Source organism: Harpia harpyja, chromosome Z (assembly GCF_026419915.1).
Source record: "Harpia harpyja isolate bHarHar1 chromosome Z, bHarHar1 primary haplotype, whole genome shotgun sequence".
In the NCBI taxonomy this organism is placed as follows: domain Eukaryota; kingdom Metazoa; phylum Chordata; class Aves; order Accipitriformes; family Accipitridae; genus Harpia; species Harpia harpyja.
Genome location: NC_068969.1, coordinates 54,310,053 through 54,337,123, shown reverse-complemented (window position 1 = coordinate 54,337,123; position 27,071 = coordinate 54,310,053).

Here is a 27,071-nt window from a genome sequence, read left to right as displayed (position 1 = left end):
GGGAGTGGTTACAGCAACGGAAGAAGAGCAACTGTCAGTGCATAGGTAAACGGATTTGGGCTGCCGCACTGTGGCAAGATATTGTGTCCCAGCTAGAGAATCTGGTTGTAAAAGTATGTCATGTAGATGCTCAGGTACCCAAGAGTCGGGCCACTGAAGAACATCAAAACAACCAACAGGTGGATCAGGCTGCCAAGATTGAAGTGTCTCAGGTGGACCTGGACTGGCAACATAAGGGTGAGCTATTTAAGGCTCGGCGGGCCCGTGGTACCTCAGGCCATCAGGGAAGAGATGCAACATATAGATGGGCTCGTGATCGAAGGGTGGACTTGACCATGGACACTATCACACAGGTTATCCATGAGTGTGAAGCATGTGCTGCAATTAAGCAACCCAAGCAGTTAAAGCCCCTGTGGTATGGAGGGCGATGGCTGAAATATAAATATGAGGAAGCCTGGCAGATTGACTGTATCACACTGCCACAAACTTGCCAAGACAAGCGCCATGTGCTTACAATGGTGGAAGCAACCATCAGATGGCTGGAAACATATTCTGTGCCCCATGCCACCACCCGGAACACTATCCTGGGCCTTGAAAAGCAGTGACACAGCACCCCAGAAAGAATTGAGTCAGACAACAGGACTCATTTCCGAAACAACCTCATAGACACCTGGGCCAAAGAGCATGGCATTGAGTGGGTGTATCATATCCCCTATCATGCACCAGCCTCTGGGAAAATCTAACGATACCACGGACTGTTAAAGACTACATTGAGAGCAATGGGGGGTGGAACTTTCAAACATTGGGATACACATATAGCAAAAGCCACCTGGTTAGTCAACACCAGAGGATCTGCCAATCGGGGTGGCCCTGCCCAGTCAGAATTTTTACATACTGTAGAAGGGGATAAAGTCCCTGTAGTGCACATAAAAAATATGTTAGGGAAGACAGTCTGGGTTACTCCTGCCTCAGGCAAAGGTAAACCCATTCATGGGATTGTTTTTGCTCAAGGACCTGGGTGCACTTGGTGGGTGTTGCGAAATGATGGGGAAATCCGATGTGTACCTCAAGGGGATTTGATTTTAGGTGAGAATAGCCAGAATTTAACTGTATGATATTAGTTGCTGTCCCAATCCAATGTCAGGGAATGTTTTGATATGGTCCCAAGAGCGAGATTAAGACACAAATGAGGTCAAATGTTGTATACCCAAAAGATCTTTTATTATCAAAGGTAGAAAATAGTAGCGATAGGATAGAATGGAAGAAAAGGCAGAAATCAAGAAAGCAGTCAGGATAGATTTGCAAGGATAGTCACCACCATGGATCCAGCGGCGTCCAGTTGGTCCTCAGTCTTCAATTCTTTGGTGATGGGTGCACACCACGGCTTGTCTCCACGGTTTTTTATAGGGCATAGTTTGATGATGCATGCATATACGTACTGTTCATGCACTGTTCACATGCTGCTGGTTTTGTCTACCACACTACCTTCGCCTGGTCAATACCAGAAGTCAATACCTTATCTCAAAGACTACAGTTTCCATTGGAATGGAATGTCTCCACATTCGTTGTCGGCTCCGGCCTGTCTCCTCCCCTGGATGCCTCAATGGTCTGGTAATCGTCCTTTTGGACAGAGGAGTGCCCTGCTTAAACAAGCCATCTCTGGGATAATTCACAGCAAACAATCCTTGAGTGAATGGTTTGAGAGGATAGTCCAGTCTCTCATACCTAACAATCTTTGAGACAAACAGCTCAAGATAACAATTCAGTCTCTCACAGTTGCTATATAACCCTGCCCCTGTATATTATCATTACTCTAATTTTTATATGTTATATCCATAGTATTACAGTAAGAATCACTTAGCTCAAGCAAGAATGAACTGTGATAAAACTGAACAAAGTGTAGTAGTGGTGCAACCAGAACTGACTTCAGCATGCAACAACCCAACTTTACACACCAGCCTCCTGCTGCATCTGATGTCACCTGCTCACCACACTGCACTGAAGCCCAATCTTGCTCTGCCAACTGAGAGGACTTCACACCATCCCTCCTGCCCAGAAAGACTAGTATGACAGATGGACCCCAAAGCCAGAGGCTAAATGAACTCAATGAACATTTTATACAAAGAGCCCATAGACTAAGGGAATGGTATCTCTGTGTGTGTATACATATATACATATATATATGTCTCTCAAAGGATGGTAAAGGTGATGATGATTGATTAGGATGTATTGGAAAGTATGGGACCTGAGCATGATGTAAATGGTATAGAATAAGGGGTGGATACTGTCCTGGTTTTGGCTGGGATAGAGTAAACTTTCTTCCTAGTAGCTAGTATAGTGCTATGTTTTGGATTCAGTATGAGAAGAATGTTAATAACACACTAATGTTTTCAGTTGTTGCTACGTAATGTTTAGATTAAGTCAAGGATTTTTCAGCTTCTGATGCCCAGCCAGCAAGGAGGCTGGAGGGGCACAAGAAGTTGGCACAAGACACAGTCGGGGCAGCTGACCCAAACTGGCTGTTACGGATGCACAACTAACCAAATCCAACAGGTGTTAAAACTCAGATTTATTTTTCAGCAAAAGTTAGTTAGAAGTCCAGTAACATTCTATAAAATCACAGGCTCAATGACGTAAAGAGAATTAATACTACACGGCTGACTTAAGATTTCCCAAGATTTAAAGTGATGGCTCAAAACGCGCGTATCACTCACCTAAAAGCTGAGGGCTCTCTCCCTTGAGGAGTTACCTCGGGCGGTGCCCCGGCCCGAGGGGGAGTCCCCGACTGCAGACCTGCTGCTCCGAGGAGGACTGCCAACGTGTCCTCCGGCGGGACCCCGTTTATACCCCTGTCGAATCTGACCTGTGGTCATTTAATTCTATTGGCTAGGAGGGTCACCTTGGTGTACCTGGCACATCTCGATTGGCCAGTTCAAATTTCAACCTGCAGCCTCCAGGGTTTCCTTGCCCTTCTCCCTTCCTGGAGAAGTTTTGTTTCCTGCTGGCAGGATGGGGGGGGGCGGGATGTACTGCCACACTGGCCAACAGTCATACCATGTCATGTCATGCCCAGTATATAAACTGGGGGCAGTTGGCATGGGGTGGTCGCTGCTTGGGAACTAACTAGGCATCAGTCAGTGAGTGGTGAGCAATTGCATTCTGCATCACTTGTTTTGTATATTCTAATTATTTTATTATTATTATTATTGTCATTTTATTATTGTTATTATTATCATTATTAGTTTCTTCCTTTCTGTTTTGTTAAACTGTTCTTATCTCAACCCACGAGTTTTACTTTTTTTTCCCTGATTGCCTCCCCCATCCCCCTGGGTGGGGGGCAGTGAGTGAGCAGCTGCATGATGCTTAGTTACAGGCTGGGGTTAAACCGCGACAATCAGGAAGACTTAAATCTAGTTTCTAAAGTCAAGGCTTCAGAAAGCTTCCCTCTTTTAATCAAAATCCTTCTTCTTTTATTACCTCCCATCCAACAGTCTCTGCAGAATGCATTCATATACTACAGGGCAGGCTCAGAAAAAACCATGACCGTCGTTGCTGTAATATCCTTATAGATGTTGAATGGCCTCATTGTCTTCAAAGTGCATGAAACCCACAGAACCCTACATCGTATAACCATGCTGAATATAGTCTGTGCAAGTTCATGTCAGGCCTTGAGCTTCTGAATAACAATAGCCATACTTAACTTTATTCATCTTAGCCAAATCCACTGAGTTTACATGCATTCCTAACAAGCTAAATGTTAAAGTATGTTCAGAATTTTTCTTTTTGCATGTATGCATGAAACACTAGATGATTAAGAAGATTTAAGCAATTAAAACTCAGATTTTATTCCAGTCTTGGTTAGGTCACATTCTCACTAAGACTGAGATCATTCAGTGTTTCAAGAGATGAGCTGTGAAGCTACTATGTAATTCGATTGATCAAAGCTTTTAAAAGTACATATATGGTAAATGAAGGTGATTTTTCAATGGAAGATTCTTTTTCTAATAAGGAGATATATTATTTATGAAACAAAAAGCATATTCAGTGCACCTTTTCAAGTGAAGCTTATAATTGTAGCTACAGTAAACAGATATTTTAATCATTAATGTACTTTGCACATACCTGATCAGCAGACAATACTACTGGTTTAGCATTTGGAATACAAATAGAAAAGATGGTTTCAGCAATATTAAAATGTTCAGGAAAAGCAAAACCAAAACTTTTAGTCTGAAATTTAATCAGTTCAGGCACAAAATGTTATTCCTCAATTGTCATCACTGATTACTGATTTTAAATACAAGTTTTTGGGTTTGATATTGTTATTCTAATGTCCCAATATCTTGGAATAAATGGAAATCTAAATTATTTTAATGATCCAAGCATTTTTCTTTCACCAAAATATTTCAACTCCATTTTTATATATTTTGCTGTCTCTGTTGTACTCAAGATAAGGAAGAGTAATTTTACTAAGCAATATTGTCAAGCTAGTATTTATCCATCTCCTTTCCGTATTCTCCATCTATGTAAGAAACAGACAATGCTTCACCAAGTTAAAATTACCCTTCTCTCTTATTTATTTTCCGTTGTGTTATTATTTTCTATGTGGGGATTAAAGTGTAAAAGCACACACAAAACCTCACGCTATCACAGAGGCCAGCTACATTCATACATTTTGTAAATGGTTTTCTGGTTCCTCTGTTATTTGGCAACAGCATTCTGAACATCAGTTCTCATTTCAGGCTTGTTCAGGTATGCAATATAATACATACTTATATTTCATAAGGAATATTTTGTACTCCTGGCAATAGTATTAAGTAAACTACTGAAAGCCGTGTAGAGTAAACAGTTTCCATTTTGCAAAGGGGTTTGAGTTTTCTACATCTGGCTTCATGTCAGGTAAGATCAAAACAGAAAGTTTTAAATGCTCCGAGATGGAAAATTCTGGACAAATTCTTGCATTGTTAGAAGCTATTATTTTATTTTATTTTCTCCCAGGAAAATAAAATAGTTCCATGATAGCTATTTTTGTTTGTTTGTCTTTATATACATTAAAATATTACTTTTTAGAAAAAAAAGTCAAACACATTAACTTAAGTCTTTCATTCTGAAAAGAGTGAAACAAGATGTCAAGGCCATTATCAGAAGTTTTCAGTCCAGTCTGATTTACACTGAATAAAAATATATGACTTATTTCTAACCTAACTCATCTTCCCCTTGATTTGTTATGATTTTTTTCTGGCAAACTAGGAGGCCATCTGCTACCACACTTTTGCACTTTAATAACTGTGAATCTTCAGTTGAATAAATTAAAACTTTTTCATTTTATACTAAAGCTATTTTAAAAACAATGGAACCTCATGTTTTTCTTTACTGATCAACATTTATTTGGAAAAAAAACCCTAAAAAACAAACCCCCCCAAATAAAGACCCCACCCACAGCCTTAAGAAATCAGAGATCTCCTTTTCCACTTTATTACTTTTGAGTTTAAGGTATCTGACCCTGCTAATATAGGTAAAAAATAGGAAATTTATTTTTTATCTTTTTTATGTACGTTGAAAAATCAGAACACATTTTCTTACAATTAGTTCTGTCACAATTAAGACACTTTTCTTACTCCCTATTTCTTTTATTTGGTGCTGTCTTGAACATTTACTAGCTATCTATTTTGCTGTTGACACATATTCCTTCCATCTTAACAGAATATTAAATAAGCATTTATACTAATTCTTTTTCAGAATTGTATCTTTTAAGTATGTAATAAAGCATTTTGAAAACATTTTTATCATCAATTGAAGTTTCATTCTATTAGCATTTGTATGTTTGCTTTAAACTCTGAAAAATTAGGCCAAAATGACTGCTGCATCCAAATCAAAAGCGTTTTTTTGTTTGCACGACTAATGGAATAGTCTCCTCAGCAAGGTGAGCCTTCACTTTCAGTTCATTGATCTGTTTGTTATATTTCATGTTCTGCCAAAGCTGATGTAAAATTATGCTGTGTATTTTCTGTTAGAAAGAAAATGTTTATAATTTCTACAAACTCCAAGGGCGTTTTATTGTTTTGTACAGAAATTTTATATTGGCTGCTTTTTCATACATGTAAATAGGCAGTTTTTTAAGGAATTGATCACTATATTCCATGTTTGATTAGTCAATGGGTAACAGGTTCTCAGCTGTGTCTTATCTGCCAATTTATTAGCCACAAGACTGACTGAAAGGTGTTCCATGGTTCATAATGCTAAATTGTCATTCCACACTGAGAGATGCCCACTGTCCCTTTCAGGCTTCTGTCTCGCATTTATAAGCTGTACAATATGAATGGTATTGTAAAGATACTTAAACCTTAAATAAGGTGCTATCTGCTTCATTTGATTTGTACCAACCTTTATTGTCTCTCAGATACTAGAGATGATACAAGATTTGTTTTCAGGCAATATTGTGGGAGGAAAATGTAGAACATTTGCGATATAATTGATATTTTTGCAGCTACCTTGAAGTGCCATCTATAGGGAGCAGAAGAATTCATGAAATGAAAGAGACATAAAAACATAACATTATGAGCAACAAATATGATAAGTGCTAGATAGCTCTTGACTCATTTGCAAGGAAAGTAGATCTGTCTATGTTTTAAATATTTTGAGGAATTCAGAATCTATTTGCAGATAATGACAAATACATAGGACTACGTTTATTAAAGGAAATGTCACTGAAAATCTCTTTCCTACCCTAATGGTAAATGTCATGTTTATTTTGCTGAGTATCACCGGAAAACACTACAGAAAAGAGGAAGGAACACTAAATACAAGCAAGATTATCTGCTTTGTGGTGTGAGATAAAAGTTAAGCTGAAAGGCTTGTCATTTTGGGAACAAAATAGAGTGGTTGTAAAGACAAGATTTACGTCTGCAGTTTGCTGTCAAATATAACTCTTGACAGCAGGCTGTTCTGTTACTAATAGTCAAACTGATGTTTTTGTTTTATAGGTGATCATTCTGAAAATTCATGATTAAAATGTTCTTTCAGGTATAATTCTTCTTATTCTGTACAAGCATAATTCCATCCAAAAATTTGTCAAAAAAAGAATAAGCCTGCTTTTAGAGGAGCATAAAATCTAACCTCCCACCCAATCTCATATGAAGCATTTGGGAATGTTTCTGAAATATGCTGCTTTTTAGTTCAATATTTCCTTTGTTAATTTTTGGCTTTCTGGACTTGTTAAAGTAAGTGATATTGCAAGAGAATTATTGTTGATGAATTCATAGCTACTTCATTATTTTTTTCAGCCTATCCTTTCCCAAAATTAAGGTATTTTTATCTGAAAGATTTGTAGTATTGCCAATACAGTTTTGTACTTTGAATACCATGAAGAGTAATTCAACATTTAGCTACATTTTTTTTCCTTTATGTTCATTTTTCTCAGTGCTGGGGCAATTTGCAGACTGTCTGAATTTAAAATGGCCAATGAATCTTAGAAAGTTATAGTAAGCAATACCCCCACAAAATGTAGTTTTAATCAATGAAGTGCATTGTATCCTGGCTTTATGACCAAATCATTTAGCATACAGGGTATGATCAAAGGCAGAAGAAAGTATAGACTTCTGTCATCTTTGTTTCTGTTAGACTCTTATTTGATATAGCGACTTTTCTGCTGCTACCACATCACTAACAAAAAACCCTTAAATTTTAAAAAGCAAAACAAAACAAAATAAAGCAAAACCTTACCTATCTAAATTTTAAATAGCTTCACATATAGGATGTAGTACTGTTACATTTTGTGATGTCACATGTTTTTCTCTATCAAACTAACATGGATTGTAGTATCAAATCTTTATAAAATAAGTATGTACACAAATGCCATATATATGTCTAGATTCTTAAATGAATTTTTTATTAATGATGTAGTTCATTGAACAAAGAGTAAGCCAGTTTGTAAATACTTCACTTGAACTATAAATAGAAATGTATTATAACATACAGAAGTAGATTTCAGATTTTGTGATTGTAAGTGCCTTTGGATGAACTAATTTTTTCAAGCCAGTACATTTCTGGTGTGAGAGATATATCTTTAGATACTGGGGATAGTCATATTTTTTACTATATTTTTTTTTTAAATGAAGTTATTATTATTTGGGTCTGTGGTATGGAAGTGAAAGTGAAATAATAATTAAAATTTCAATATCACTGTTGCTGCATTTATCTAAAAAAGACAATCGTCATCATTTAGGTCATCTGACCAAATGGGGTAGAATCACCAGTAATTCTATATTCATTCCTGAAGAATACATACTCAGGTGACTCCTGAGAACCCAAACCGGTCATAAGACCACCAGTTTTGTTCAGTCTACTGGTTACCTGTGCAACACAAAAATAAAAGTTATGAAGTTGAAAACAAAAGAATTGTGTTCCATCCTTTTCAGTAGATAAAATATAGGCCGTTCTACTAACTTATCCTACACTGTAATCTGTACTATGAGAAATCTCAGAGCACAGCTTAGCAGGTAACTTTTTTGGAGTATTATGTCTATGTTTAATTATGGTATGTTAGTATTGTTAAGAAAGTACTGAATACTGAGTTAAGTTCAAAGCTGTATGTACAAAACTGGTATTTTCAACTTGTTAAAAATGAAATCACTTAAAGCAAGACTGATTAGGGAGAGGAAAACTAGACTCAAGAAGTGAATAAATTCGTTTGATTTTGATAACCAAACTGACTTTGCTGTCATATGAAACTGGAATGGAACAACAGCTATTTAAAATTTTCAGCCTTTCTGAAGTAATTCAATAATTCAAATCAGTCTACTTTTTGTACTTGGAACACAAAGGCATTATTTTACACATCTTAGCTTGGTTTTCAGTAGCCATGTTTTGAGAATATCATGTATTAATGATGCCACAATTTGTTTCTTCATTTGCAAGTTTTGCTGCAGTTTATCTTTGACTAAGGATGTGATCTGGATTCTCTAACTTCCAAAGATATCAGATAAACTTGGAAATCACTAAGCTTCTGTTTTCACTGTGGAGAAGCTGATATTTTTCAAGGAACTACTGAGTTTTCTTGTAATATACCATATTTTCAGTACTTATCAAAGAAATGGGAAGGCAAATGATTCTTAACAGTAGTAAAACCACTCACCAGGACAATGGTAATATGGAGCGACCCAGAGAAATTGAAAAACTCAGTCATTTTTCTAGATTCTCTGTAAGGAAGTTGTCAGCTTCAGCAACACCAGTTCGATTAAAATCGAATTAGATTTTTAACAGAAGGTAAAAACTGATGCCACTGGACTATTTCTTTTCCTCAGGGATTACTGGAAAATAGTAACTCCTAAACACCGGAGATCTAGCAGGTCATTAGGAGTGTACCCAACTGGACTGAGCTACTGAGCTGACTTCACACCCCAAGGGTGTCTGTGCACCACACACCTCTGTCCTACAAAAGTGATGCTGAGGCATTTTGTCTGACTACCTGAGACCCCAGATGCATTTGTGCTAATACTGGTTCTGGAAACAGTATAGCCATGTTTTCAGGCTTTTACATACTTTAAACAAGTATGTAAAAGATCTATAAGAGACCTAAAAGACCTATAAGACCTAAAAGATCTTTACACAAGTTTCTGTTTATAGATCCTTTTGTCAAGCACTGAAACAGGCTGCCCAGGGAAGTGGTTGAGTCAACATCCCTACAGGTATTTAAAAGACGTGTAGATGTGGCACTTAGGGACGCAGTTTAGTGGTGGACTTGGCAGTTTTAGGTTTACATCTGGACTTGATGATCTTAAGGGTCTTTTCCAACCTAAATGATTCTATGAATCTATGAAACATATCAAATAACCTCTTGTGACAGCTGAAGAAACCGATTCTGTTGACTATATCTGAACTCTGCACTGTTTGCAAGCTTATCAGCCTTCAAGTAAAATAACTAAAGCTTACAAATAAAATGTCAGTGGGGAGGGAATAATAGCTCTACCTTTATTAGCCATCACTCTTTTCTCTAATTTAAGTCTGAGAATATTTGAGAAGGTCTGAAAAAGTTATGGGAAATATGCATTCCTTGTCAGCTGCTCATCATGACTTAAGTAGATGTGCAGCTGTCTGCAGATCAAAACATCAGTGTCAGCAATGAATTTCTCTGTAATAACAACACTCCATCTCTTCCAATATTCTTCTAATAGAATTTACAATATTTGTAAGCATTTAGACTGTTGAAAAAAAAGATATTATTGGTACGTAAAGAAGGTTGTAAATGCAATTATGGAGAGAAAGGATGAATAAACCCTTTCCTGAAAGGCAAGAGAAGGAATACAAATAGAGACTTTGGCCTCACAGAAGTGGTAAAGCCGACTGTAGGGAATCCTTAAAATACTGGGTGATGGAAAGCTAGCACAAAATATAAAATGCTCTATACTCCCACGTTCCTGGGTTCAGCATTAAGACAGCTAAATAACACCTGTAGTTTGACCATGTTAAAGGACATGAAAAAAAAAAAAAGATAAGAAGTGGTTAATAAAAAGTTTTGGGGTTTTTTTTTTGTATTTCTAATACCTACATAGGTCTTAATTTAAAACCCACAGAATACAGTTCTAGTGTTAACTTGAATTAGGTGTAAGTGAACCTGAAGTTTAGATCAGAGTAACCATTGTAAAAGGAGGCTAACATTCTGAAATTGCTAAATGTTTGAAAGAATGAGAGCTATCCTATTCTTTTTAATCAACCATTTGATAATATCACAATTAGGAAACTTCAGTAAGGATGCGTATCTTCTGTGATGATGATAGTGCATTACACCTGCAAATTGAGCAAAGTTACCTCTCCAGATTTCAGCAGAAAACTTGGTGCATAGCATGTCAGTGCTGTTGTCTTCACAAAACAACTGCATTCACTAACAATTTTGAAATCTGTCAATAGTGTAAAAATGTTCCATAAATAGTAGAAAAGTGTCCTATGGGAAATCCTCAGAGAGATGAGAACCCCTGAATGGCAGTCTAGCACTGAGTATTTTAATGCTTAGAGTAGTATTACAAAGGTGAAAGACTCACTTATACATGCTTGTTCAGCAAACACTAGCAAAATTTTTTATTTTGGTGACTTTCCATATGTGCTGCAACATCTGAAATTTGTCAACAGACAGAAAATGAAGATTTCCTGCATCAGAGATCTGAGAACCTATAAAGCAACCCTGAATTTTTCCTAAACTTATCTGGAGATAAACTTCCAACTGGTGGATGCTGACTATGACTTCAAATTAAAGAACTGCAATATTGGGCAACCTACTTACAGACTATAATCATACCAAATTCTTTTACTCCAGTAACAGTAAGAGAGACAAAGTTTTAAAATCTATAGTAATCAGTAAATCATTATTAATAATACATGTTATAGTGCACATGGCAATGTGATTGACTTTTTTCTCCAGATAAATCAGATTGAGCAAGAGGAGTTTACAACTGAATACAAATAATCTTTCCATATACCTTTGAAAGAAGTCTAAATAAAAAAAACAAAGTAAAATAAGTATGTCATCTGTGTTGAGAAAAGTTTCTTAATAACAAAAAGGGAGTTAGTAAGGACAGTTTAAAATTAGATGGAGTGTTCTCCCATTTTCAGTGGTCCTTCAATCACAGAAGCATCAGCAATACTAATTCTTATTCAATAAGACAAGATCAAAGGAATCCAAGTAAGAGGCTTATAACACATGCTATCAGCCTCAAACTTTGCAGCTCTTTAACATGAAGTGTCACAGATGTCTTAGAAACACTTGACGGCTCTGAAGGATATGCTAAGGAAGTGTTGGTCAGAGATAAGGATAATCAGTAGATTGAGTTAGTATCCAAACAGCACTTAAAAACCAGAAAGCTTGTTAATAAAATAGTGGTAGAAATTACTATAAGCATCAGCTATAAGTATTAAGAGTCTATTAACCAATCTCACTGCATTAAAAGACATAGTGGTAGAAAGTACTGTTAGATAAAATCTTTAAGAACAGCACTAAAGGAGAGCTTTTCATGTTCAAACATATGTACATTGAAGGCCTTATAGATTATACAAAAACAAAAAAAAATCTCCTGATCTCTTATTTGTTGTTTATTCTGGTACTTTCTGGAAAGGAAAAAAAATCAATAAATAATCTTCTCAAATAACATATAAATATATATATGATATAGTTTTACAATAAGATTTAAAACTAAAACAAAATAAACAAAAAACCCCCAAAACTCCAGCAAACCCCCAAAACCCAATAGTTTTAAAATCGGAAGAAAAATGTCTCTTTTTTATTGTTCCCAAATGTCAGGAATCCATAAATTATCATCTATATGTTAATTCTGCTAGCAGAGTTCTGATATATTTTGTAATAAAAGTAGTAGAAAATATTTATTTCATTCAACAGAAACATAGTTTTTTCTATAGAAAAAGTTTTGTTTTCAGAGAGCACCAGGTATAGCAGTTTCACAATTTGAGCTAAGTACCATGAGTTTTTGAACTAAGCATGATGCAGAAAAAATTCCTAATGATAGCTTTGGGAGCTATTTGGAGTCCTGCAGGACCAAACGATTTCTCATTTCTGAAACTACCCTGGACATTGAAGTTGCCTTCCAGATTTCCGTTTTGCACTTCACATTTACATTATCTATGTTTTTCACCAGGATAAGGGCATCTGCCTCAGAGAATTCTGATATATGATTTAGAATCATAGAATCATAGAATCATAGAATTATTTAGGTTGGAAAAGACCTTCAAGATCATCGAGTCCAACCATCATCCATGCCCACTAAACCATGTCCTAAAGTGCCTTGTCTACACGCTTTTTGAATACCTCTAGGGATGGTAACTCAACCACTTCCCTCGGCAGCTTGTTCCAATACCTGACAACCCTTTCAGGAAAGAAATTTTTCCTAATATCCAACCTAAACCTCCCCTGCCACAACTTGAGGCTGTTTCCTCTCATCCTATCTCTAGCTGCCTGACAGAAGAAACCAGTACTCACCTCACTACAACCTCCTGTCTGACGTGCGGAAACAGACTCCACAATCAGTGAGATTGTAAAGTAGCTATGTTCATTCAGCGCTGGGCCACACAGGGGGTAGTCCCACCAAAGTCGTGCGCGCCCGACTCGGCAGTTTGTCTCAGTTTATACAGTCAAGTGTTACATGTTCACAATACACCTATACATATGCATGACCTACCCCTGCTTCATATTAAAATTAGCTCCGAGAGGTCATTTCCATAGTCTCCTCTCAACTGCGCTTGCGCAGTGCCTCTTTATGGTGGTTGTCTGGTGGTCACAGAGATGAAGATAGATGACTCCTCTTCGTCACCGCTAGTAACCTTTTTTCTTGTGCAGGCTCAGTGATTTCTTGGTATTCACCCAAGCTGCAAGACCAGTCTTAGCTGGCTCTTGGGGCCTGCTCCTGCTTCTTATCAGGAGCTGTCTTTACCTCATTGGCTGGTCCTTGAGACTAGCTCTTCTTATCAAAGACTGTCTTTGCCCCAGCTAATTTCAACAATGTAAGTGCTAAATATCATCCTTCATCCCCCCTTATTATGTTTACTGAGATTCTTTGACTCCCCTTGTCTCATCTCAGGTAGTTGTAAAGAGCGATAAGGTCTCCCCTCAGCCTCCTTTTCTCCAGCCTAAACAGCCCCCGTTCTCTCAGCCGTTCCTCATAAGACTTGTGCTCCAGGCCCCTCACCAACCTGGTTGGCCTTCTCTGGACACGTTACAGCAACTCAATGTCTTTCCTGTAATGAGGGGTCCAAAACTGAACACAGTACTCGAGGTGCGGCCTCACCAGTGCCAAATACAGGGGAACAACCACCTCCCTGCTCCTGCTGGCCACACTGTTCCTGATACAGGCCAGGATGCCGTTGGTCTTCTTGGCCACCCGGGCACACTGCCAGCTCATATTCAGCTGGTTGTCAACCAGCACCCCCAGGTCTTTCTCTGCCGGGCAGCTTTCCAGCCACTGTTCCCCAAGCCTGTAGTGCTGCATGGGGTTTCTGTGATTGAAGTGCAGGACCCGGCACTTGGCCTTGTTGAACCTCATACAATTGACCTCAGCCCATCAATCCAGCCTGCCCAGATCTCTTTGTAGAGCCTTCTTACCCTCAAGCAGATTGACCCTGTCTCCCAACTTGGTGTCATCTACAAACTTGCTGAGGGTGCACTCAATTCCCTCATCCATATCACTGATAAAGATATTAAACAGAACGGGGCCCAACACCAAGCCCTGGGGAACACCACTTGTGACCCGCCGCCCACTGGATTTCACCCCTGTCCTGGTTTCAGCTGGGATAGAGTTAACTGTCTTTCTAGTAGCTGGTACAGTGCTATGTTTTGAGTTCAGTATGCAAAGAATGTTGATAACACTGATGTTTACAGTTGTTGCTCAGTAGTGTTTAGACTAAAGTCAAGGATTTTTCAGCTTCTCATGCCCAGCCAGCGAGAAAGCTGGAGGGGCACAAGAAGTTGGCACAGGACACAGCCAGGGCACCTGACCCAAACTGGCCAACGGGGTATTCCATACCATGTGACGTCCCATCTAGTATAGGAACGGGGAGGTGGGAGTGGGGAATCGCCGCTCGGGGGACTGGCTGGGTGTCGGTCGGCGGGTGGTGAGCAATTGCACTGCGCATCATTTGTACATTCCAATCCTTTCATTATTGCAGTTGTCATTTTATTAGTGTTATCGTTATCATTATTAGCTTCTTCTTTTCTGTTCTATTAAACCGTTCTTATCTCAACCCACGGGTTTTGCTTCTTTTCCCGATTTTCTCCCCCATCCCACTGGGTGGGTGTAGGAGTCGGTCAGAAAATCAGCATTGTCTCAACACTGTCATCAGGAACATGAACAGTATATTTCCTGACAATGGCCTGTTTGGAGCGCAGTGGCTGATCCCAAGAACGGAACGCGCGGTACAAGGCTCCTGGAAGGTATCTGGCTAGAGCCATTAGACTGTCAAAAAGGATGGATTGCAACTGTTGCCATAACATCGATGAAGAAATCATGAACTTTAAATGAACTTTGCTTCATTATAATACCAAAACACACCTCCTGGTCGAAGGCTACCCGCCTCCAAGACTTACCACGCCTCGGACACTGACCCTGCGCCTGCGTGATAGCCGCGCTCAAGAAGGGCAGAGACTCCTGAGGCAGAGGTGGAGCAAGGTGTGTTACTAAGCATAAAAGATGACTTCTGAACAACGGAAGTTTGGAGCTTCCCCACCAAGGACCACGACGATCGACGACGCAGCGTTAGCTGGACCCGGGACCGTTAGGACGTCTTGAGATCAGCAGTGGTAGCTATAACTTCTCTTTCTCCTCTCTCTAAACTTAACTTTACTTTTCTTCTTTCTTTCACCCATCCCTAACTATCGCGTGCCTCTTCACAGGCAATACAATAAAGTTTTACTGCGTGATTATTGCTATCCCCTTTGGTGTTGGTCACCTTAATTTTGCACTTTCGAGATCGTAGCAAACGAACCATCACGAGTCCACCGAGTGGACCGTGACAGTGGGGGGGAGTGAGTGAGCGGCTGCGTGGTGTTTAGTTGCTGGCTGGGGTTAAACCACGACAACCCCATTCACCACAACCCTCTGGGCTCATCCATCCAGACAGTTTTTCACCCAGTGATTTGCAGTCACACATGATTGTCTTCTGACAAATTTATTTAAACTCAGGTTTTCTCTTACTCAGTGCTAGAGCTACTTTGCTCCTCTCAGTCATGCAAAATACAAAGAAGCAGCAAATTATCTCCTTTAATCCCTTTGTCACATCTGCACCTGTGGTAAGAAGAACAACCTGATTTTCTGCTCTGAAATGAGCAAAAAAGAACAAATAGCTTCTTAAACATTCAGCAAGAGGAGCTGGATGGATCATGGGGTTCAAAAACAACCATTCATTTCCTGTAAGCTCCTGAGGACATCCAGGATTGTGCTATTCTAAGCGTGACATATTGATAAACCAGAATTTAACCTTATGAAGTTTATCAATATGTCATGCTTTATCTATAGATAAATCAGCTGAAGTTCAGAGCTACCTTGCACAGACTGTGAAGAAAACTATCGAGGGCATAGTCCTGAAGGCACTTCATTTGTAGAATTTTTTCTGACTTCTGTAGAATGCTGGAAATCAAACTACATCATTCATGCTATCACCTCTCCTGTTGACTACTTTACAGCTCTCTTACCAAGAAGTTGGAAGAATTTTGTGCAAACAGCATTCTTAAATCTACAATTATAATGTAAACAAATCCACATGAGAAGCAAGAGCTTGTGTAAAGAAATAAATCCAATCTTTTCAAAGATACAAAATGCTTTTAATATGGAAAACTGAGAATGAACAATCTTGCTTTACTTCAACCTACAATACAGAAAGCAAAAATTTCCAACTGGAAATATATTGAAGGAGTGAAGTTCATGTGAGTAAACGTGCCTATACAATACATTTATGCAGTGGCCCATGATTTCAGAGAGCTCATGGCTGCACTTTTTCAGATCTAATTATGTAAGTGAAAATACTCCAAAGCATAGACATCTCTGAAGAACCTAGATTGCCTAAAACCAGAACAAAACAGAACAGAGAAAGAAGTAAAACTGAGAGAGAACTTTCATGGTCCTAACTACCCTTAGCATTGAACAGTTATGTGTAAGAAGATAGCCATGAGAAAGTGCTGAAGTTACCAATTTTCTGCTGTGTAATGGACAGTGAAAATTCACAATTCACCGTTAATACATACATAGTGCATTTAACACAAAACCACAGAGGTTCACTTTTTCTATGACATGCTGTTGCACCAAGAAAGACACTGTATTTGTTATTTTCACTTCAAATGAAATGCTTTTTTCTTTTTAGGAAGAAGAGCTTACTTCGGGATAAGACTAATCAAAATCAAATCCAGAATGTTTGGCTCTGGACCATGGGAATAAAAGGCAGGAAGTTTTTTGTTTAGGTTTTTCTCTTGTTTAGGAAAACCTGTAACAATTAAAAAGACTTAACAGCATTGCTGATTGTCCTGGGTTCAGCTGGGATAGAGTTAATTTTCACAGAAACCTGGGAGGGGGCACAGCTGGGACAGCTGACCTGAGCTAGCCAAGGAGCAATTCCATACCATGTGACATCATGCTCAGTATATAACTGGGGAGAGCGCTGGGGTAGCTGGGTCTTGCAGTGTGGGAAGTGGCAGAGCATCAGGTTCTGGGTGGTGAGCAGTTACACTGTGCATCACTCATTTTGTATATTCTTTTATTAGTACTGTTGTTGTTGTTGTAACTTCTCTTTTTATGTTGTCCCAGTATATTGACCTTATCTCAACCCTTGAGGTTCTGTGTGTTTGTTTTTTTTTTTCTTTTCTCCTTTCTGATTCTCCTCCCCATCCCACTGGAGGGGGGTGGAAGAAATGAGTGAGTGGCTCTGTGGTCCTTTGTTACCAGCTGGGCTGAAACCATGACACTGATGTACAATAAAACTGCTGTACTAAATTTTTACAAATATCAGAATATCTAACATAACATTGATCCGGAATTGTTTCATGATATGTGTTGGAGGCTTCATAAAATTATAGAGTTTTCATAAACTTCATAAAGGTTTGTTAAGTTATCCCATCACAGTAGATATTATGATTTAATTTCCTGGAGAATTTGTGCTCCAGTTCATTTCTCTTCCCTTTTTCTTACATTTATTTGCTTTTTCCTCCTCCCAGTCCTATCTGTTGATCACACCGTAGCATCACCCTAAGAAAACTATTTCTTCACAGAGTTTTACCTCAATGCCAGCTGGGATTTCATTTACACTGAAACACTTATATCTGTGAAAACAGTTCACAGAGATTTTTGCAATGCTAATTTAAACTTCAAAAAAGAACACTCAGCACAGACACAGCTCTTCATCTTTAATCTTCGTTTTTGGGGTATCATACTGAAAATTACATTTGCAAATGTAAACCTACTGTATATAAATTCATCTGTATACAGGCATGCTCTCATACTGAATCACTACTATTACACTGTCAATCTAAATTAGGGCACCTGAGATTAAAGTTAGGTGATTTTGCTTGCACTTTCTCAGAGCATTAGAAATGGCAGATGCAGGATTATTAGCATACAGAACTAATTCTGTTCTCTCAAAATATCCATGAAGAAGATAGAAAAGCCATATTTAAGTAACACAAAAGAGCAGAAAAGACAGACTGTGCCTTTTGCTAAAGATGTGAAAAAAGTAATTTTCATGATGGTGTTGACAGTATAACAATATAGATTTTTAGAGTTCTTTCCTTTTTTTTTTTTTTTTTTTTGAACCCAGGACAACATGAATGAGTAGTTTTTCCTATAAAGTTAACATATCTATACTCTCAAGAAAACATTTAAAATAACATTTGAGCCTTTAGTGCTCATGAACTTTGTTGTATGTAAATCAAACCTAAGTGGTGAACTGGCAAACAGAAAGATAAACTGGTAAAAAAAAAAAAAGTTAAAGTATCATTGATTTCCCATTCATTCATAAATTTTGCCTTTTGAATCACCAGTCCAATTAGTCATTCATGGGCAAATTAATCTATCTGCCCACTGACAAATTGAGAGGGGCATTCTTAGGCCTATCACTCAACTACCTATTGGCATGGGACGCTTTTCAATTAAAAAATATTTAGTGCACTTTTGTGCAATTTCCTGTCCATTTTAATGGAAGTGGTTTTAATAAACAACTACATTCCCTGTGTAATATACCACAAAAACTAGGAGCAATTGTAGTAATAATAATATGACAGGATATAGTGTAAATATATGAAGTTGTTAGTGTTATGAGATCTCACACAACTTCCAGTGTAACATATACTAAGCCTTTAAAAGATTCAGTCCAGAAATTTCAGTTTAGAAAGACATCTTAATTAGGATTAGGAGAAACTTCTGCACCCTATAAAGGCCACTTCATCCCCTGGAACAGCATTAGACACAACTTAGATGGGTTTGGAAGCTTTCTGATTAAAGATTTCCTGGACCAAGTGCCATCCACCTTTTCCATTTTTGTGTGCTGATACATCCTTATTTTTACAGTCTAATTTTCCTATCTTCCTTTCTAAAGCTTGCACACTCACTCTGCATCAAGATTTTACTGTATGATCATTGAAAGAATGCAAAATTTCAGCTTTTCATTACCAGGCTTGAGATCAGGCTTCTGATAATTAATTAATTAACTGAATGGTTATATAATAATTAATTAAATGGATGCTTAAATAACTACATTCATCTGAGGATTGTCCTGAAAAGTATTTGTTTATTACTGTGAGATAATTAAGTAAGATTGAGGACATTGTCATTAAAATTAGGGAAGTTACTAGCCAGAATATGACAGCAGAGCACATCCTCTGGGGAGCAGAGATCAGCTGCTAGCAATACATGGTATCACTGCATGAAAAGAAAGAAAGTTTCATTTTAATTAATATTTTCTGAACTTTAATGGTGTCATGGTTTAACCCCAGCCAGCAACTAAGCCCCACGCAGCCGCTCACTCACTCCCCCCCCACCCAGTGGGATGGGGGAGAAAATCGGGACAAGAAGCAAAACCCGTGGGTTGAGATAAGAACGGTTTAATAGAACAGAAAAGAAGAAACTAATAATGATAATGATAACACTAATAAAATGACAACAGCAATAATGAAAGGATTGGAATGTACAAATGATGCGCAGTGCAATTGCTCACCACCCGCCGACCGACACCCAGCCAGTCCCCCAAGCGGCAAATCCCCGCACCCACTTCCCCGTTCCTATACTAGATGGGACGTCACATGGTATGGAATACCCCGTTGGCCAGTTTGGGTCAGGTGCCCTGGCTGTGTCCTGTGCCAACTTCTTGTGCCCCTCCAGCTTTCTCGCTGGCTGGGCATGAGAAGCTGAAAAATCCTTGACATTAGTCTAAACACTACTGAGCAACAACTGAAGACATCAGTGTTATCAACATTCTTTGCATACTGAACTCAAAACATAGCACTGTACCAGCTACTAGGAAGACAGTTAACTCTATCCCAGCTGAAACCAGGACAAATGTTTAAAACCTCCAGTCAGCTGGAAAAACCTCTCCTGGCAGCTTTTCTTAGAGAAAAAAGGCCTCGATACTAAGTTGCTTAAAATCTAATTAAGATAGAAGTAGTGAATGTAGCAAAACAGTAGCAAGGAATGGTAGTACATAGATACACAAATTACCTGCTTACTAGAAGATGCAGAAAAATATGTTGGAAAGTGAAGAGGATGCCTAGTAGGAAATTTAGATTATGAAAAAAAAAAAAAGGACTTAATTGCCATGTAAGAAATAATGTGTTTAATGAAACAAAAGGTTACCTGATCTCAACATGTCACAGAAAAGAACTTTTTTGGGGAGGGAGGGGGGAGTATACATAGGAATAAAGGTTATTTCTTTTGCTCTGTGAGTGTAAAGGAGGCTACTGAAGTTTTTGAAGAACTCTTCTAGGGAGAAAAAAAAAAGGCATATAGGGAGGAGAGTTTAGAGGACTAGGAGTCTAGGAACACCTGTGCTAACTGCTGAAAGTGAGACTGTGGACTTACTGGGAATAAGAAACATCAGGACAATACATATTTTCTTTAGAAAAATGACAATTGTAAGGTCACAGTGTCTGTATTAGAATGGTAACAATTTATGTATGATCAATAATTATCAATATTGTTATATGAAAGAGAAAATACACCTTTTCAGAATAAAATTACCTTTATTGTATGTTACTGATATATTTGACAAACTTTGTGCTCATGTCTTGCTTTGCAGATGTTGAATAGGCTGCCACAGTCATGATTTTACAAATGCTGTGGAATAATTTAAGAACTATAGTCAGAAAAATTCAGACTTGGTGAATAAAATTATGTTAAAAAATCAGAGAAACAGTCGTATGTGCAAAACACATAACAATGTAGGCCATGGTATGTTTTTCCAGATTCGTGACCTTGTCTTCATAAAGTTACTGATATATTTCTACCTTAACTGATTTCATTCAAAAAAATACAAGGGAAAAAAGATAACAGGAATTTCATTTATAGTATCATATAATGGTATTTAACCAGACTAATCTAGCAAATATAACAGTATCCTAATATGAGTGAATATTTATTTGAAAACTGATTAGTGTTAGTAGTGTTACTAAGTAAGAATTATAACTTACTTCTTGTTACTATAGTGTGTTACTTGAAAAATAAAAAGTTAAAATTTGCTTTAGATTATTTTCAGTAAAATATTATTAATATTTCCACATCAATACTACTTAGTATAGATTAAAAAGACAACTTTCTACTTGAGCTCTTCATCTGGCAAATATTTATTCTCTAGGTAATTTGAAATCAATGGGGATTCTTATATGAATAAAGCTGCTTATATGCACAAGCATTTCTAGGATCAGTCATGCTACAAAAGCACTGTCCATGAATTCTTTACAGATATGGACTGGAATACAGACAAAGTCTCATAGTTGCAGCACATGCATTAATTATGTTTTCTTAAATTTTCTACACATATTTTTATATTGTAATAAATATCTATTTATAGGAAAGGCTGTAATTACTTTGAATGAATTATTCTTGTTCTTGCTTGAAAATCATGTAACTGCAGAGAATATGAAAGGTTGATTTGTTTCTTGTTTAAAAGTCAAAACTATATCTCAAGAAGATTTTTATAATACGTAAATAATGTCTTAGATTGAAATAATCTGAAAATGAATATTGAAAAACTCTCAAACAGCTGTTTCTTGTTATATTCCTATTTTTCTGCATTAAAATATCTCTTTATTAATTTATTATTTAGGGGTGGGACGGGGACGACACATTAAAAAAAACCCAACTAAACCTCAGATTATATCTACACCTCAGAAGATCAGCAGATCTTAATACCCCAAAGCTAATGTAAATAAGTCATATCAGAAAATGGTAAATATATACCAATTTCAAAAAAGTGAAAATCATTAAACCTGATACTTGGGTGAGGCATGACCTCATATAAACAGTGGCAGAATGAACAGCGTAGCAGAATCCTTCATAAAACTGCTTTATCTCTAATGTGTGGAGAATTCTCTCCACTCAGTGTTTGCTAGTCCATGAATTCTTGCTTTTTGCATTTTTAACAGGCAGTGGACAATCTGTTCTAGACATATTGACATTAATTTTTCTCTACTGTGTCATTCTAGTCTCTTTCTTTTGGATGAGGAACTTACATAATTCAGGAGCAATCATGGCTCACTTTATAAAACAGGCTTTACACAAAAAGACTTTACAATTGTTGTTTGATCTTTATGGTAGAAAGAGAGAGTGGTCTAAAGAGGGAAAGGAATAAATCTTTGTAGAACATAATAGAACAAAAAAGCGGAAACTGTCAGATCATGGAAATTTGTGCTTCCACCTGGCTACGCAGGACCCAGAGAAGGCAAAGCATTGCAAAAATTTAAACTGCTGCTGTTGTAATTGTTTTAATAGGAGTTTTTATGATGTCCAACTGCTCCAAGAACAGAGATAAGTGGAGTATGAGCAGATAAGAGGACTACAAACAGATAATGACAGGAAAAAAAGGAAAAACAATGAAAACCAGAAGACATGCAATGAAGCAGGGAAATCTGGGAGGAAAGAAGAAAAAATTAATCAAGCGAGTATGGAATCCAGTTTTAAAAAAGCATTTCTGAAAGCATATGTTATGGGTTTGTGTGGCATGTTTTTTTGGTAGCAGGGGAGAGGGGGCCGCAGGGGTAGCTCCTGTGAGAAGCTGCTAGAAGCTTCCCTGGCTCCAAGTTAGACCCACCTCTGGCCCAGGCCGAGCCCATCAGCAACAGTGGTAGTGCCTCTGGGAGAACAGATTTAAGAAGGGGAACGTGTAGTGAGTGGGGGGATTGGAAGGTGAGAGAAACACCTATGCAGGTACCTAGGTCAGTGAAGAAGGAGGGGGAGGAGGGGCACCGGAGGAGGGGATGCCCCTGCAGCCCATGGTGAGATGGCAGGCTGTCCCCCCACAGCCCACGGAGGGGAGTGGGGGAGCGGACGCCCCCAAAGATGGCCGTGACTCCATGGGAAAGCCCACGCTGGAGCAGTCTGTGACTGAAGATCGGCCTGTGGAAAGGACCCACGCCAGAGAAGTTTGGGAAGAACTGCAGCCCGCAGAAAGGACTCATGTTGGAGAAGTTCATGGAGGACTGTCTCCTGTGGGAGGGACCCCACACTGGAGCAGGGGATGACTGAGGAGTCCTCCCCCTGAGGAGAAAGGAGCGGCAGAGACAACACGTGATGAACTGACCACAACCCCCATTCCCCGTGCCCCTGTGCCACTGTGGGGGAAGAGGTAGGGAAAATTGTGAGTGGGGTTGAGCCCAGAAAGGAGGGAGAGGTGGGGGGAAGGTTTTTTAAGATTTGGGTTTACTTCTCATCCTGTTTTGATTTGATTTGTAGTAAATTAAATTGATTTTATTTCTTCCCCAAGTTGAGCCTGTCTTTTGCTCGTAACCATAAGTGGTGAGTGATGCCTCCCAATCCTTATCTTGACCAATGAGCCTGCCTTTATATTTTCTTTTCATCCCACCATGACCAGGGGAGGGGAGCAAGCGAGCAGTTGCATGGTGTTTTGTTACCAGCTGGGCTGAAACCACAACAGCATGCCAATGAATGTATTTTAAGTTTATAAGTAATTAATATAATTTTGAAAATTAGAGGTAGATTCTGAAGTCAGTCAACTATAAAATTATATCACAAATAAATGCCATATGTTTATGAAATATAAAAGGATTCACAAATAAATTGATATTCCTAACTAAAAAAAGTAATAAAGCTACCTTTATTTAGAAGTCTTTAGTGCGAGGGTTCCTCTGTATTGACTGAAACCATGGTATTTAGGCTATAAATCAAACTAGTACATTAACTTATCACATGTAAGCTAATCTATATCTTGATAGGCATTTACCCATTTAAAAATCCAATTTATTTGTGTGCTTTACAGCTGCTACAGCTAACTACATGTCTCCCAAGTAACAGCTGTGTGAACTTCTCCGTTGCATCTGCTGAACAGTAGAGCAACCAACTCTGAACTCAGGATTCAGCTCTGGTGATGGGGCCACCTTTCCTGCTCCTAATCTGTGCAGTGTGACTGATTTTTAACAGTAATTTGGACACCTGGATGATAACATACTGTAGTATTGCTTGAATCTCCACACCCCTTTTCTCTTCTTGGCACATGCTTTATGGTAGAAACTGTGAGGCTGTCCTCAAAAAGCAGACTAACAGCTGTCTTTTTTTTGTTGTCCGTATCATTGATCCTCCCTAATATGGTTCTTCTTAGTCTATTTTATACTGTTCTGCAATTTATTCAGTTGTTGAAAAGCTAAAAGAGCAATGCAATTTTTAATCAGCTGGGGACTAGCTTATTACTAGAAGGACAATATTTCAATGTTTGTAAGTAACATTTTACTGCATGTTACTTACTGAGTAAGTAACTTTTACTGCATTCTTTTATTTCATTATATAGTCAGAAAGTCATGCCATAGTGTCATGGTTTAACCTCAGCCAGCAACTAAGCACCATGCAGCTACTAACTCACTTCCTTCCCTCTGCCCTCCTCAGTGGGATGGAGGAGAGAATCGGAAGGAAAAAGGTAAAACTCGTGGGCTGAGATACAAAAAGTTTAATAGAATGGAAAGGAAGAAAATAATAATGATAATAATAATAAAATGACAATACTAACAAAAGGATTGGAAGATACAAAACAAGTGATGCACAATGCAATTGGTCACCACTCGCCAAACGATGCCCAGTTAGTTCCCAAGCAGTGATCCCCCCAGGCCAACTCCCCCCAGTTTACATACTAGACATGACATCACATGGTATGGAATACTCCTTTGGCTAGTTTGGGTCAGCTGCCCTGGCTGTGTCCCCTCCCAGCTTCTTGTGCCCCTCCAGCCTTCTTGCTGGCTGGGCATCAGAACCTGAAAAATCCTTGACTTAGTCTAAACAATACTCAGCAACAACTGAAAACATCAGTGTGTCATCAACATTCTTCTCATACTGAACCCAAAACATAACACTATACCAGCTACTAGGAAGAAAATTTACTCTTTCTGAGCCAAAACCAGGACACATAGATATATCTTTACTGTATATCACAGGCATAATCTTTTATTTGTTTAATTGCATTCTTTTAAAAGACTTTCTGCCAACCAAAATCACTCTGAGATAAAGGCACTATTCTAAGTATTGACTAAGCTACATTAGACAATATAGATATGTGTGTTTCTTTAGCTCATAAAACCATAAAATGGTTTATTCTATCACAGCTCACATGGTTTCTATGTAAAAACTGTACTGCCAGAGTAATAAAAAGTGAAACATGACAGCAGCAAAAGAAAGCACTCACTTTTATATTGGTTGATGTTCCATTGGTAATAAAATAGCTGGGCACATCAGTAATTTTCTAATAATGGCACATTTGTGCAGCTAGCATATATTCTCAACTCCTTAACCAAGTTAAATGCTGCTCTTCTTACAGTTGTGATCTTTAATGTATGTGTGACATTTGTTGAGTTTTTTTAAAACCTAATGGTTAACCAGATGACTAGTAGAGGGAGCAAGATCCTTAGAAGAGGGTAATGTAATTTCATCAATAGATTCTTGATTTTTTGTATTCCTTTATGAGAGAGATGAAGGAAACAGCTGCAAAGTAACGGATAAATTCATACATAATGCATTTGAATGAATATTGCTGATGTATATAAAGATAGGAAAGGATTGCTAGGAAATGGATCATTGTCTGAAGGACCAAGAAACCTATATTCAAAGCAATTCAAGACTGCTGCTGGCTGCAATTTGAAAGTTACTTTCCTTCTCTTCCCTTCAGTATCTCTTGTCACTTGGGCAAGCTTCAGCTGCTTAAGAAAAATTCGAGAGTCCCTAGAGTACTCCTCTTGACTTCCAAAAGGACATGGTTATGACAAGATCTGGGTGAAATCTGCCAGTTCCATGCTGATATCTTAGATACATCAACATGTCTTAATGGCATCTGTGTTAAGGCAACAGCACTGAGCCTCAGTTTTCTTTGAGAATCCTGTGTACTGCTACAGCAATATCTGTAATACATGACAAATGCCAGAACATATTCAACAGTCATTTTGTCAAGAGATAGTAAAAACCATAAGGACACAGAAAGATTTTTAATGACTTAAAAGTGTTTTATTCTGATTTGTGCAAAGTAGCTTCCTCTTACCTGCTAATAACATCGTACAGTCTGAGACACATACCCAAAAGAAGGGGTATTAAGTCTTCTTTGCAGAAAATAAGTAACTTCCAGAAATCAAGGTTTTCTGCTCTAGTGGATTGGCAGAAGAGAATAATCTGTGATTTTGTCTATGTGAAGAAGATTTTTGTCTTTTTTTCCTGTGATTAATTTGTTCCATGAAATAAAATCAGAAAAATTCTTTATCTAGACAATTTTTAAAGTCAGACTTACTCAATATTTACCAAGTAGTTTAATTTGAAAACTGTATTACTGTATTTCTTTTTAAACAGTCATCCTGCCATGTGTGCCCTCACCAGGACCTTTTTATTCTAGTATTGCTCATTTTTCCTTAGAGCAGGGTTTCACTCACAAGCTGTTGGTCCTTTTATCAAACATAATCTGTCACCATTCTCTCACCGTGTGTTTGGAACAAGCCTTTCCCCACACCCACCTCCCCATATTGACTCTCCTGTATCCAAAGCCATTGATGTCTTCATCTAAAGAATTTATCACAGAGGGAAACTGTTATATATCAATATAAACATGTGTCTTTTTTCTTGCCAGATCATGTATGGGTCCTTTAAGGCTGGGAGAATCACAAAGCAAAGCTGAAGAGTTCTGCCAGTCTGAAGACTTACAAGGTGATGTTTCTGTTCTGGGAAAAGACATAGAAGCACATCTATTAGTATTTTATATATCAATAGGATATTTTCAGCTGGGGACACTTTAGAATTATTTTGAATGTACATATTACCTTTTTGTCCAGAATTCTATGTGCATCAGAGAACCTTCAGGAAAAAAAAACAAGAACAAAAACCAAAACCAACACACAAAAATGGGCA